Here is a 15037-nt window from a genome sequence, read left to right as displayed (position 1 = left end):
ATCTCTTAACTGATATCAAAAACAAGTACCCGAAATAATGTTATATAATTAAATTTGATTCTATACAACGTGACATGTGCTATGTTCACAACTAATGCAAAGAGGGGACGCTTCAGAGTGAAAAAAAGAGCAACAAATGATGACATGAATCAACTATAACAAATGACAAGAGTCAAAAATGTCAAATGTGGATACAGTGTCTACTGGACAGCCTTGACTTTCTAACCATTTTATTAAGACCCAAAATTATATAAAGTAACTTACAACAGTTCATTATCACAGCCGTAACATGTGTCACACTGATATGTGTGACAATAGAAGCCCAAAATAAAAATGAAATAGAGCCACCAAGAATGGTGGCTTCTGTACCACGCCTAATACTCCTATTAATTAAAAACTTAATGTGTGCTGTGATGAGTTAAATGCAAAGTATAAAAACAGAAAACAGTGTTGGAAATTCAGTGAAAATATAACACAATGAATTAGGATGTCATATAAGAAAAATGTTAATGCAAACAAACAAGAATTGTCAAGGAAGAAGAGAAAAACAAATGAACCAACAGTCCTGAACTTAGAAGACAGAAGTGATATGGCAGGCATAAATCCAAATATCTAGATAATAATTTTAGGTCTTAAAAATAAGCAATCTAATAATAATGAGATTAACGAGTGATTGAGAGACTATGTGAAAATATAATACAGACAAGAAATACAACGTAGCTTCATCATGAGTCCCAAGGTGTGGAAATTAAAAAGAGAGATGAAGCCAAATCATGCAGACAGTAACCACGAAACAGCCAGATTGATTACTCTAAAATCAGAGATATCAAATTAAAACATAGACTATTAGTAAAAAGGATAAAGACAAAAAAAATCCACTCAGAATATAAAACAATTATAAACAAATACTCAAAAATACATATCACAATTAAGGCCTCAAATACATAAAAGTTATATTTTGATAAAAGTAGTTGGATATGTAAATATTAAAATTTCAATGACGGAACAATTATGCTCAGGTAAATATGAAATTAGAATCTGTTACTAAAAGCTAGGCTCATTTATACATAAATACAACATATTAATATAACTTCAGTGTGACATAAAAAACACAGGTGCTCAGCCTTCTACTCCAGGTTCAAAGGATCTAAAAGTTGAAACGATGTGGAAATAAGACAGCAACTATTTATGTCATAAATTCCTGTATATGCAGAGTCAACCTCGGGGCCTGCATGTTAACTACCCACATGTTAACAATCTGGCCTTTGATGATTAGCTAAGTGGCGTTCTCACCTCTACCACTTCCCAAGTCATACTAAACCACATGAGAGCCTACCTGGTGACCTTATGTGTAGCCCCACTGCCACCTGGTGGTAAATGTATAGAAAAGGCAGCAAAGCAAGAACTGACTGACCAAGTGAAGGTGAGTTCCATCGCAGATGCATAGATTAAATGTTTTCCATAACTAAGTCTGGACTCTTTCAGTAAAGTATATACAAATTCCCCCAAACTGTCAATGGTAAAACTATTAATGATAGAACAAGATGTCATATCAAAGAAAATATGAACGGAACAAAGATCAACTTTAATTTTTTAAAATAGCACCTTAAAATGCTCAAAGTACTTTTTAAGGACAAGAATGGGTTTTTGGTAAAAGATTTGATTTATTATCAATTTAGCATCTTTAATGAAAGAAAATCAAACATGCAAACACTTAAATACATATTAGGAAACATCATTTGAAATACGTAGCTATTGTTCATGACCTTGGTTGAGCTTCAATCGTTTCCAAACTAAGATTCCTAAAACAAAAGTACTTACGATTTCTCTTAATGTCTCGTCTTTCTTTTAGTCCCTCTGCCTATATTATAATATGGATTATAATAAAAGTAGGGGTTAGCTAGTATATTTTTCAAAGTCTGGTAATTTCATGATAATGCCTGAAATAACATTTTTAAGGAAAATAATAATATGAAATATCACTTGGTCTCTCCCCGTTCAAATGTGTCCAATTCATTATGCTTTGGTGAATGAGTTGTGAAAGTCTAGTGTTGACTTCTGTTATCCACTATTTTCAGAGCTTCTCGTTTGAGACTTTCCCACGTGTCACAGTTGTGTGTATGTGTCAATATAATATGGATATCTCATTGGAGTTATTCTTATGTACTGTGGTGTATTTTTGTATTAGATCTGACTGAGTCAGTGTGTGTATAATCTGTATAAGTCAGTCCTCGGCATTTTTAGCAAGCTTTTATACACAGTGCATCTGGTTCTCAGAAATTCTTTTACTGTAGAAAGAGGGAAGAAAATAGACTAATTATCTTTATTTTGTGAGCCAAAATATAGAAACCTAAACTGACAGAGAGAAGAGATTTAACGCCAAAGGTTTTATTTTTTTCTATGTCACAATGAACATTGGACAAGTCTATTGCTTTTTGGATGCTCACTAAAACCTAACACACTAAAGGGGATTCAGCATACTTCTCAGGAAAGGATTTCAGGGCAACATTATACTAAGGGACAAGATCTTTGGTTTTACCAAGACTATGACATAGCACAGTTAAAAATAGAAACAAAACAGACAAAAATAAAACAGAACTACAATACATTCTTTTCCTCTCTGTTTAATAAAAGGATTAGAGTTTAATTTATGCAAAGCTCCTAGTAGAGTATCTGGTTTATATTAAACATTAAAAATGGTCGTTATCGTTAGGAAGAAAACATGAAGCAAGATTCATGTGGATCAGACTGGCGCTGTTAATCGGTCCTTCTTGATGAACTAACAATATGTTATCTGAAACATGCTTCTATCTATTACTCCTGAATTCCAGAGCTACTCAATGGACCTATGTAGTGCCTAGCATCACGTCTTAACCGAAGGGAAGAAATGTGTGCACGCTATTAGTTTTGATATCTGGTTCACAAATCTAGAGTTAGTTAGTCCCAACCAGCTTGCCCCTAAGAATGCATTTTATTCCTAAGCACTTGACAAGATACATGTAATGAAACAAATAAAAAAAGGAAGGAAGGAAGGAAGGAAGGAAGGAAAAATAAAGATAAGAACTTAAATTGATCTATCACCAACAGAGGAGAGAATTTTCACAATACCATGAAACAACAGCTCAAACTAATGGCATCATTCCTCTATGTAGGTTGTGTCTGTGTTCACACATCCATATGCAGCATCCATATGCATGTTTCAAGGCCACAAAGCACACATTCTCTACCAAGAAGGAAAGTCATCCAGTGTAAGGTTTCTGTATTGATGGCTGAGTAAAATGAATGGCAATGTCCCAAGGAGTAGAAAAGAGGATATGGATGCTTCTCTAGATTCTACCCAGTTCAGCCTCTGAGCAAAGAGAACACAGTAGGTATCCTGGAGACAAAACCAGAGTCTGTAAGCATAGAGATCATGTTTCAGTAATTACAGAAGTCAAAATGGCCTCAAAATAGCAAGTCCTTCCTCAAAACTATGGGGAAGAGACTTCCGATAAAGAAAACAACTCAACTGTTCGTTCATGCTTTCAAAGAAGTGGTTAAGAGTAAAACAGGCATGTCTAAAACATAAAGTGTAAGAAATTTTGAGAAAATAAATAAAACAAAAAATGATCTTCAGGGGGAAATAAATGACCAGATTAAATAGCATCTGTCTCTTTAGTCTAGTTATAGTGAATGAAACACAGGAAGAAAGTGAGCAATCCTGCAACAGAAAGGTGGTTCTATGATCAGTTGTCAATGTGTTAAAAAAAATTATATTTCTATTCAAATACTAAAGTGGTCACATTTGATTCAGGATATTTATATCTCCCACCAAAGTATGCTATTGCTTCTAAGCAAGTGTGTAGTATAAAATTTTCAAAATATAAGTTATTTTCTTCATACAAATAATCACGTGAGTATTTCCTTTAGAAAGTGAATTCCACAAGTTCATTTAATCTACAAGTTAATTTTGACCAGGTGGTTACTTACAGCTGAATTCATGGTCCACAGAAAGCATTCTATAGTCTCAGACACAGCAGTAAAATAAAATACGGCAGTTCAGTCAGAGTGAAGTCTTAGGAAGCACAGAAATCCAAGCCCTGTAATGTAGGGTCGGCAAGGCAGACAAGAAAGTTCTTACTCAAAGAAGATTATAACACATCTCCGGGCTGAAAGAAGAAAGCGGGAAAAGTGAGAAGCCACAGTCTGTAGGTACCTGAGTCATCGAATGGGAATTGTTGGACTCCGATTTCATAATAAAGGCACAGGACACTCAGCTCTCACTCAGAATTAACCTTCAGAGGAAACTAACAACTAAATCATTAAACAACAGTCTCTATGGCCCGGCCATAGCGAAGAGAGCACCAGGAAGCGAGTGAAAAATAACCTGTAACTGAAAGGGGCACAGAACTGAAACATCCCCTACAATACTTAGAGGGAGAAGTATGCAAAGATAAAAGCTAGCTCATGGAAAACTTGGGGGCCTTTTTTTTAAAAAAAAAAAAATTATTTATTTATTTATTTATTTATTTATTTATTATGTATACAATGTTCTGTCTGTGTGTATGCCTGGAGGCCAGAAGAGGGCACCAGACCCCAATACAGATGGTTGTGAGCTACCATGTGGTTGCTGGGAATTGAACTCAGGACCTTTGGAAGAACAGGCAATGCTCTTAACCTCTGAGCCATCTCTCCAGCCCCAAACTTGGGGTATTGAAGAGGTTACACATTTAAGGAAAAACAGTTTTGGATGAGTGAGCCTATTCCCTGCCTTTCGGTTCTGGCTACATGATACTCTGGCTGCATCACCTGAGCACTTTCGTAAGCTCGTGTCACTTACACGTTACTTTAAAGCAAATAATTTGAAATTATAAACAAGGAAACAACCAAAGGTCCTGCATTATGCAGCCATAAGCAACTACCACTAAGGTACAGAATGCAATTCCAGCTTGGCTTCTTTGCCGGGTATATGTATATGATATAAACACACACTCTCCTTTGCTACAGTTTTACTTCCATATACAACCGAGCAAACTAATGCTTTACAGATATTAAGAAATCTGTTAAACTTAGAATAATGGGAATGGGGATATAGTCTGATTTAGGAACTTATACTCTTGTCTCAACTATCACTTTGAGAACTTTATTCAACTTTCTCTCAATCATTGATGCGTTCAACAATCATTTGTTATCTATTACACACTAGGATTTAGAAACAGGAAAAAAGAACATGACTCATGTCCTCTGGGATCTCTTTCCCAGAATGTTATGATTAGAACGTAACTGACTAGTGATGCCTCATGCTCCTCCTGTGCATTTTCTGAAGAGCTATTTCTAGCAGCTCTTGAGCTAAATATTTATTAGCCATAGTACAAAAAAAATTTTGAGCTGCTATGCATGCCATTATGTATGTGGACCTTGAAAGTACAAGGCTCTGATAGTCTATTAGCTGACTTAAAATGCTAGGTCAGGTGTTTTTAGTAATCAAAATGGTGTTTCCTAAGAGTATATTTCATATATTTCTTAATATTTCCATTCATAATATATAGCTGTCTATGTGTAGCAGAAAATAATGACTAACTTTGTTTAATTGAAGCAAAGCGAACTGAACAGGTATTACATCACAAGATGAAAACCCAAATTAATAACAGATTAAAATTTGAGATTTATTTTTGTCTCACAGGCATCAATAATCTTTTCCCAGACTTCTGCTAATGGTGTTGGACTCCTAACCGACAAGAATCTCATGGGAGAAGGCTGTATTTAGATAAATGGTGTGTTTCTTTTGTCTTTTCTGTTGAAATCCATTTATTCTCCTGATTTGATCCAAATTTGTGTATCCAATGGGATAGAGGCTGATGAATGTCATGTACCCAATTGGGTTCCTCATTAAATATTAAACAGATATTAATGGAATTAAACATCAAATGGACTCCAGAAGATTACAATAAGCAGAGTCATCCTTTGGTGGTCGAGAGTTTTGTACTTCCAACTTTCTATACAGAATTACAGGAAAGCTCTTGGGCAAAGAAAGCTTTTAACAGTGGGAGACAAAAAGTTGGAGTGAAGTCTCTGATGTAAGAATACAAACATTTTTCCTGCAGAAATCTACACTAACTCTTGGGATTAAAAATGCCATGTTTTGAGTTCTGTCAAAAAGTACTAGCAAGGTCTTCTTTCCCAGCAGACCAAAAAAAAAGAAAACTCTCCAGTTTCATATGGCTGTCCTTTCCTCTTCTCCATCTTTAGAAACCAGGTGGGCAGGAAGCCTAAAATCTAGTTTAGCTTTGCATATCTACAATTTTTTAAAAAAAGGATTGTTTGGGCTTTTACATAGCAAGGTATGAATGAAGGGTAAAAGAATTAATCTAATCCATTCCTATTTGTTCAGACCTGATGTGAGCAGCCTGCATCATCGGTGAAAATCTGTCACAACTCTGAGATCTGATAGCAAGGGCTGGCCACAAGCCTTAACAGGCAATGTTAAGTATATTCAATTTTAATTAAATCCCCATGCCAGGAATGAGAGCTTTGGAGGCAATCGAGCTTTAGGGGTGCCATGTGTTCATGTAGTTGCTCTATATTCACACAGCCATCTCAAAACATCGCAGTGAGTGTACCCACTTAAAGGACCAATTAGAAGAATTTTAGCATTTGACTCCCGCCAAGCCCTTGACGTAACTACAAAATGATCTTTGAATTAAGCACCCCTTCATGGCTGCTTGTTCTCCTGGGAGGTGAGGCCTGCTTTCAGATTTGCAGTGTGTCACAAATTCAACCTGGCTCTTCCCCTTTCCGTTTCGTGCTACAAGTAATAAATGAAAAGCAAAGCATTCCATTTGTCTTGCACAAACACTACGGACTGGAAAGCACTGTTTTCTCTCCAGCTCCAGAAAGGCTGGAAGAGGCCAATTACCGCTGTCCCAGGCAAGCTGGTCTCCTCCTGCAGATAATAAGGTCTGCCCAAACTCACCATCCACACCTCCTAGCATCCCAGTTATCAACTGCATCACTCCTAAAGAAATTAAAGAGGAATCAAATCACACACTGTGTGTAAACCTGTCTTCCTTGGTGCTAGTTGTATTTTGCTACTTTGCTGCTGTGACCCCCAAGGACTTAGGATACCAGTGACCTGCTTTTCTCCTCTCTGACCAAATGAGGAACCTTATGACAGTAATGCCAGTGCACATGGTGTTAGCAGAGTCTTGTTAGTTACCTCAGTAATGCCATGCCTTATATTTATGGAGCAGCTTCTCCTTCTTCGGAACTGCGGAAGATTGTTTTAGTCAAGGAATAAAAAAGGAAGGAAGGAGTGTGCAAGAAAGAAAGAGAGAAGAGATTCAGAAAGAAAGAGTGGGTAGAGACAGGGAAATAGAGGGAAAGGGGGAGGGTAAGTTTGGAGTCTTTTCACAAATATTTCTTTTTCTCGCGTTATTTGGTAATATAGGTAGAGGGCACAGCTAAGAATCCATAATTTTTATTAATATCATAAACCTAAAGAAGTGTAGCAAATGCCTTTCCTAACTATAAATCTATGATTTGCCATAGAATGAGGAAAGATAGGGTAGAAACAGAGCAGTGAGGTGTGTGTGAGTGCGCGCATGCGCACATTGAAAGAGAGCCTGAGATCAAGGCACATCCCTACATACACTGGGCCTTCATATCTGGCTCACTGATCTTCAGCTGTCTTATTGCTTTGGCTCTTTTCCCAGCCACCCCAAGCCACTGCTCAGCTACTGGACTGCATCTGTTCTCACCATCCAAGACCACCCGCTTTCAATGCCCAGTTATCAGCTCCTTGGCTTACTACGGAAATCCTCTTCTAGATTCCAGAATCCTAGGAACCGAGGTCCAGGCTCAATGCTGCACACATGCAAAGTCATCATGCTTAAAGCCTCCGCTCGGTAGGACTGTTCAAATCCTTTCTCATTTCAGGAGCGATACACTCAGGCTCTTCAGATTCTCCCCTGGATTTCCTACAGCTGTGATGTCTTCCTTTTCTCCTCCCACTGTCCGATGTTGATGAAGCACCTTATCAGGTTACTTGAAGAATACCCTGAATAAGGTCTTTGACTCATTTTTTGAAGTAGTTTTTGCAGTGTTGAATATGGAACACAGGATCGCAGGAACACTAAGCAAGTGCTTTGGGCATGGAGAAGTCCCAAAACAGGGTTGGCTAAACAGACAATGCTTGCTTCTTGCTTCTGCTCCTGTAGTTTTATAGCAAGACCTGTTTATTTTCCCCTGCTTAGTGACCTTACAATAGGCATGAATGCTAAATCCACACTCATAGCAGATGTTGCTTAAGTCCTGAAACCAAGTTTCCAATTTTGCCTTAACAGTAACTCACAAGTGAGAAGCCATAGCAAATTGTTTGCTTCTTCCTGGACTGTCTCAGTCTAATGATTCCTAAAGATTTTAGTCTGCCTTTGTATTAAGCTGTTCATACATATTTCATCTGGCTCTTTTCTATACATCTTTCATGATATATTTAATATTTTTCTTGAAAAGCCACCCAGGCACCATATATAGAAAGTTTCACCTTTCTCTTCACTGCTGTCATTATATACTGTGTATGCTTTTTATACTCTCTTAAACCATTTTGCTTTGGTCGGTATGTTACATGGCACATACCCATTCAAGAAATGGACTGGTTTTGTTCATTTGATTTTAGTTGAAGCATTTTCCAGTTTTTAGAACAAGGCCGGTTTCTAGTAAAGAGATGAATAGAGGAACAGAAGAAAGATAAGGAAAAGATGGAAGGAAAGGCAGAGAGGGAAGGAGGGAAAGGAAAGAATTAGGGATGGGAGGGACAGAGAGTCAAGGGGAGGAAGGGATAAAATAAAAAAAAAGATGAAGGGACAAAGAGAGTGGTGGGAAGAAAGAATACAAGTTATTGAACCATTAAAGCATGTATCGGTCCTCTGGTAGTGTATTATTAGAAATCACCTCACCTACTCAATCCATTTGATACAAATGGAGTTAGCTGTGCCCTTGGCTTCAAGAATGGCACGTGGATTTTGAAAATGTAATTGTTAACATTGCCTGCCAAGTCGGAATACAGAAGCCTGGAAAGCTTAAAACCTTCAGAGACTGAAAATATTTTGTATTCATTTTTCAGCAATATGTCAGAATAGATATTAAGTACACCTTTGGCATACATATCAACAATATTAAAATGTCTACTAAATATCCAGCAGGTGTTATGCCCCAGAAGTCTAATCTATGAAGGAGTACATTAATTTCAGTGATGCGCAAACTCATTTACCCATGCAAATGAGTCCATGGATGCAAGTTTACATACTGCTTGTGAAAACTGACTTGAACTTTTGCCTAGAGCATTGTTATGCACATCCTGTATGCTGATGATCTTCTGTTGCTTGTAGCACAACCACTTTTAACTCATCCCCTTTCCTTTCAAACAACTATAATCCCATGCCTCTCATCTGTCCCATTTTTCCGTTCTCTTTTCTATCACTTCAGTTCTCATTATGTAACCACTTTTCCTTCTCATCTATGATGCTATCTAGTATTTAGTGTTAGGGCACACCCTACTTTATATTCTTTTGTTGGTATGTGGGTGGAGTGCTTGGACTTGAACCTTTGTTCTTATGCATGGTAGGTAGGCACTCAACCACTAAGCAATAATGCCAGCCCCTCTTTGCCTATGAAAAGAGAAGTGTTAAACATGCAGAATTATGATCTATATTCAGCTTACAGATGTTGGTATTTAACAAACATTATGGGCAGGCACATAGTTCTGCTTTAGAGTATTTGCTTAGCTTACCTATGTTTGATCCCATTGGATGGATAGAAACTGAATTTTACTTCCCTTGAAAAATAGTTTCAAAAACCCACAGAGACTAAGTCCTTGCATTGTAACTGCTATGGGGTAGATTGTGTTCTCCTCAATGCTACACTAAAGGCTTAATATCCAGTAATTTTGAATGTGATTACCTTTGGAAGCAATAATTTTATTTTATTTTTCAAATTAGTGCAAGGTTATTTTGGATCAGGCTGGACCTTCGTCCAATGACTAAAATTCTTGGAAAAGGAGGAAAACTGATGGTGGCCCTGTACTAAGCTAATGCCAGGGGTTGATGAATTAAAGGCAAGCCTGGGCTACACCGTGAGATGAGAGAGAGAGAGAGAGAGAGAGAGAGAGAGAGAGAGAGACAGAGACAGAGAGAGAAGAGAGAAGAGAGAAAGGGGAAGGGAGTTAGAGTGTGTATTTCTAATCCAGTAAACACCAAGGACTGCTGGTGACCATAAAGAGCTAAGTAGAGGCCAGGAAGAAACATCTCTACTTTCAGAGAGATTATGCTCTTGCCAGAACACACTACAATGACATGTCTGCAGTGAGCTATGTCTCTCAGTTTGAAGTACTTCATACCAGTGCTAAAAGTCTGCAGAGTAACAACAGTCAGGAATGAAGAAATGCTGTCTCTCACTAACAGAAGGGATGTGCCACCTTCTATCTAGGGAACTCAAGATACTCTCTGTCAATCTGGGTGATTTCTTGGTCACATGTCAAAGATCCAGGTATTATTTATCAAATGACATACAGCCAATTTCTCATAGTTACATGACATATTTTGGACTTGAAGAATTTTGTCTTTTAATCTGATAAGCTGATCACTTATATGCATATATATATTCTTATTTCAGAATTGCATATTTTTGTTAGAAAAAAACTGAATAATATCTTCATATTTTGTTTTTGTCATTATTTCCCTGATGCAATTTTACTATTTTGCACTCTGTCTTAACAAAATAAAGGGCATATACCTTTTGATATCATGTGCTAAATAATTGTTTATCCTCAGAATTGTACTAAGTACTAGTTTATATTTGTTAGTATCTCAAGGCTCACCTCATGAGGTATTAGAAGATTCTTCATAGTTTAAAATCTAAGAATGACAATGCTAAATATTCTGGTAGGGGAGAACGGAAACAACAGAAGCTTTTACAGTATTCCAGGACATTGTTAGTAACCAGACTCATCAAAGCAAATAAACACAGCAGTGTTATATACAAATGCCTTTCAGTTGAAAGAATCATTTAAGAAGTAAAAAAAAATGGTTATAATCACACATTGTTATCTCTTAATTCATGACGAGGAGTATGAATGGTATTCTATTGTCACTGTTGCTTTTTAATATGAGCGGCATAGATATCAATGTGGGCACACTGTGATACAAATAAGTAGTTTAGTTCCTAGTACAACAGTTATTTTCTCCTTGCTACAACAAGATTCCTGACTACAGCTTAAGGAAGGATGACTTTACACTTGACTCAGAATTTGTAAACATAGACCACCAAGGCAGGAAAGTCCAGATGGCAGAAGACGGAGGAAACTGGTCACATTGCATCCTCAGTGAGGAAACACGATCAGGCAAGTTCTGGTGCTCATCTCTTTTCCTCTGTTTCACTCAACTCAGGAGCCTAGGCTATAGAATGGCACTGCCCACATACCACAGGGGCCTTCCAACTCCATCAATCCAATCTGGAAACTCTCTCATAGGCCTGCTCAGACATGTCAGCAAAGAGATTTTAAATCCTCCCAAGTTAACAATCAATATTGACCATCTCTTAAAGCTTAGTATAGGTAATAAAAACACTTGACTACTGTTGACCAGTAAGGAAGAAATGCTGTGCTCAGCTTTTACAAAGCTCCATAAACAAAGGCCTCAAGTTGCAAGCAGTTTTTTTAACTTAATGTATGACTATCATTTCATTTTTCCCACCTACTGCCTGGAGTTTGAAGTCAATGGCTAAAATTCTAAAATCCATTGTGAAACATTTTAATAACAGAGGATAAATACACTGGAAGTCAGATTCCTAACGGGGATAAAGAGCTGACATACAATTTTAAAACTGCTTCCCTTGGGACATTAATACATGAGAGAAAAGTAAATTTTTCTTCCGGTTAATACTATTCTTATTTTAGTACTCCCAACACATGATGTATAGTCTACTTCCAGCTATTTTACAGTTAATTTTAGTTCTATAAAGCTTTTTATAGTTTGCTCTATTTAAATATTGGTCTACTCATGGTTTTCTTGAGGTTCAAAAACTGTCAAATATACATTGTGGGAGTATGGCTGGATCAGGATAATTATATAAGATGCTTAACCTTCTGTCTAGAATGTTCAGAGCCATATGAACAAAGGTAATTATAATAATTGCATAAATAAAGACCTATGATGTTTTCATTTAGCATGATTGTCATCCAAGAAAATGATCCCCATGGTCTTTAAGCAGTCTTTTGGGGAAGGGGGGGGGACACTTATTTGAATGAAACAAGTATTTGATCTAACTGTTTTCTTTTGTGTTATATGCTATTCAACACAAAATTAAGATGTAAAAATTGTCCCCTCTTATACTAAAATATAATATTCTTTGAGCGTCAAGTGTGATGTGTTCAGTTAAACTACTCATTATGATGTATGGCTCTTGATACCTTGTATGATTTTAAAAAAACGTAGGATCCCAAAACAATTTCTAGAAGTTGCTAATGCCATTGTGATGACATATAGACCAGCACTTGGAACTATTTGTTGAGCTCCAGAGTTGATTGAATCCACCGCAAAGTTGGAAGTCTCTGCTTCAAACTATAACAAGGATACGTACTTTCTCTACTGGGGATGAGCAAATAACAATCGCTAAGCTGCCTGATGCTGACAAGGCAATCATGAAAACCGATGATTTTGTCACCACATATTTCCCTTCTGATAGTCTTGTCTCTCAGTCACTCATTAGCCATGCTAAAATAGAACTACAATTTTCTGCTTAGTTGAGCAAAACTACATGTGAACTCCAAGCTCCCAATTGGGAAGTGCCTATCTACAACTATTGTGGCATGTGTAGTTTCTTTGCTTCAGTAGATTGACCAAGTTTAGGTTGTTTGCACAGCCAGCGATTTGGCAAGAATGTGCTCTTCTGTCCCTGTAGAGAATGAAAGCTATAAATAGTTCCTAGTCACATGTGATGACAAAATTTTAAATTTATTACCTTGTGCAAGGGTTAGGTTGTTTCTCTTAATCTCTTTCATACTATAGTGCATTGGGACCTGAACCACTTGAACATTTCACATGACATTTGGTACACCATATTAATGATATCAATTAATCAGACCAAATGAATAAAAAATTAAATGTGTACCAGAGGCAGAGACACAGCAAATAAGGCCCAAAACCCTGCTAATATGAAATGAAATATGTAGTGATATTTGACTTATTTCTGGGAGAAAATATACTGTGTAGGGTTTAAGGCTAGTTCTAGCAGGAAAATTACAATAGAAATCATGTAATGTCCAGTAGCAAAAGCCATGGCACTTGTTGAAGAAAAGAAAGTCTGAATTTCAAAAGGAAAAAAGCAAAAAAAAAAAAAAAAGGAGAACAAAATACAAAACAAAATTGTCCCTTATGTGAGATCATACTTACATCAGGTTGAACTGCCTGACTAGGGATCCAACTAAAAAATAATTCTGAGTAGAATCCTATAGCTCCTCAAGTGAAAACAACATCATTATTATAGTCATAATATGGAAGCCCCCCAAAAATGACCATATCACAATATTCAGAAAATGTGAATGAATTGCTTAAATTTTACAGTATACTTTGTTACCACCTTCAAACTCAATGAGTTCACAGCAAAGTAAATAATAAATAAAAGGAAGGTCATGGGAAACTATTGAATAGGAGAAAATGTTTATACGCCATTTGTTCCCCCCAAAGAGTAATATCCACAACATATAACTAAAAATGCTCAATAGCAATAATTAATCCAGTTAATAAATGGCCAAACTGTTTGAATAGATATTTTCCCAAAGAAATCACCAATCATATGAAAAACATGTGTATCTCTAATCAGTAGGTAAAGGAAAGTTGAGGCCACATTTGACATAACCTCAAACCAAGTAATACATATATAATCAAACACTGACAATTGCTGGAGAGGAATGGAGATAAGACATCTGATACACAGATTAAATTAACATTCAACTGTGGAAAGCAATACGGAAGTTTTTCATAAAAATGAAAGTATTATATAATTTTAAAAATCCCACCATTGACTATTTCTTCTCAGGGAGAATGTGGGGGAGGCTGTAGCCAGGATGTACAATTAATAGAGAAATAAAAAGGAAGAAAAATATTATGAAGCAGTTCAAGAGATCCCTCAAACCTTGTTTATTGCATCCTAATCACCAGTGTATGGTATTAGGCAAAATCTCCACCAGTAAATGTGTAAAAAAGAAAATGCAGTACTGATACAGAATGAGGTAAGTACTATTCAGCTATAAAAAAGATAAAATTATACCGTTTACAGCAATATGGATAAGTGTGGGTATCATAGCAAATGCAATGAAGTCAGACATACAAAGAAAAGTTCTCAAATATGATGCCATGCATGTGTTGCCTAAGAAAAGACTGCATTCATAGAGTTAGCAGAATGGTTATCAGTAGAGGCTGGGAAGATGGGTGAGAGGAAGTGTGCATGGATTTGTACATGGGGACAAACCAAGCATTCTAAAATAATAGAACACAGCCAGCACTGTTCTTTCATAAATCAAAACGCTTAAAAAGAGATATTTGAATGTTTTTAGCATCAATAAAAGATAAATAAAACAGAAATAGACTATGTAAGCCTATTTATTTAGTGGACCTCACTGCATAAATATTACACCTAACATCACACCATGAAGACAGATGATTATTGTCTGTACAACAAAACGTACTTCACAACATGACACATGTCATTCATTCAATATGCAGTTTGGGTCTATAAAATAGTTAACAGGACTTTAAAATAGCATAAACCAAGTCTTTCATAACTCTGTGTTGTCAAAACTCAACTCTGGTGGGCATGTAACAGTTTCCTATGAGAATGAAATAGTCCATCCTAGGTGGAAACTCCTTAAGCAGTGAAGTAAACAACTCAAAATAGCTTCAGGAAGTCCCTGAAACTGACCTGTTTCACCAGGCTCCTCTCTGCTCCCATAAATAACAAAACCTGAAACTACCTTTCAGAGAAGCTGACCTGCAAAGGAAACTGT

Source organism: Microtus oregoni, unplaced genomic scaffold (genome assembly GCF_018167655.1).
Source record: "Microtus oregoni isolate MIOR12 unplaced genomic scaffold, Mior012 000037F_ref0000500, whole genome shotgun sequence".
In the NCBI taxonomy this organism is placed as follows: domain Eukaryota; kingdom Metazoa; phylum Chordata; class Mammalia; order Rodentia; family Cricetidae; genus Microtus; species Microtus oregoni.
Note: the sequence above shows the minus strand (reverse complement) of the source record.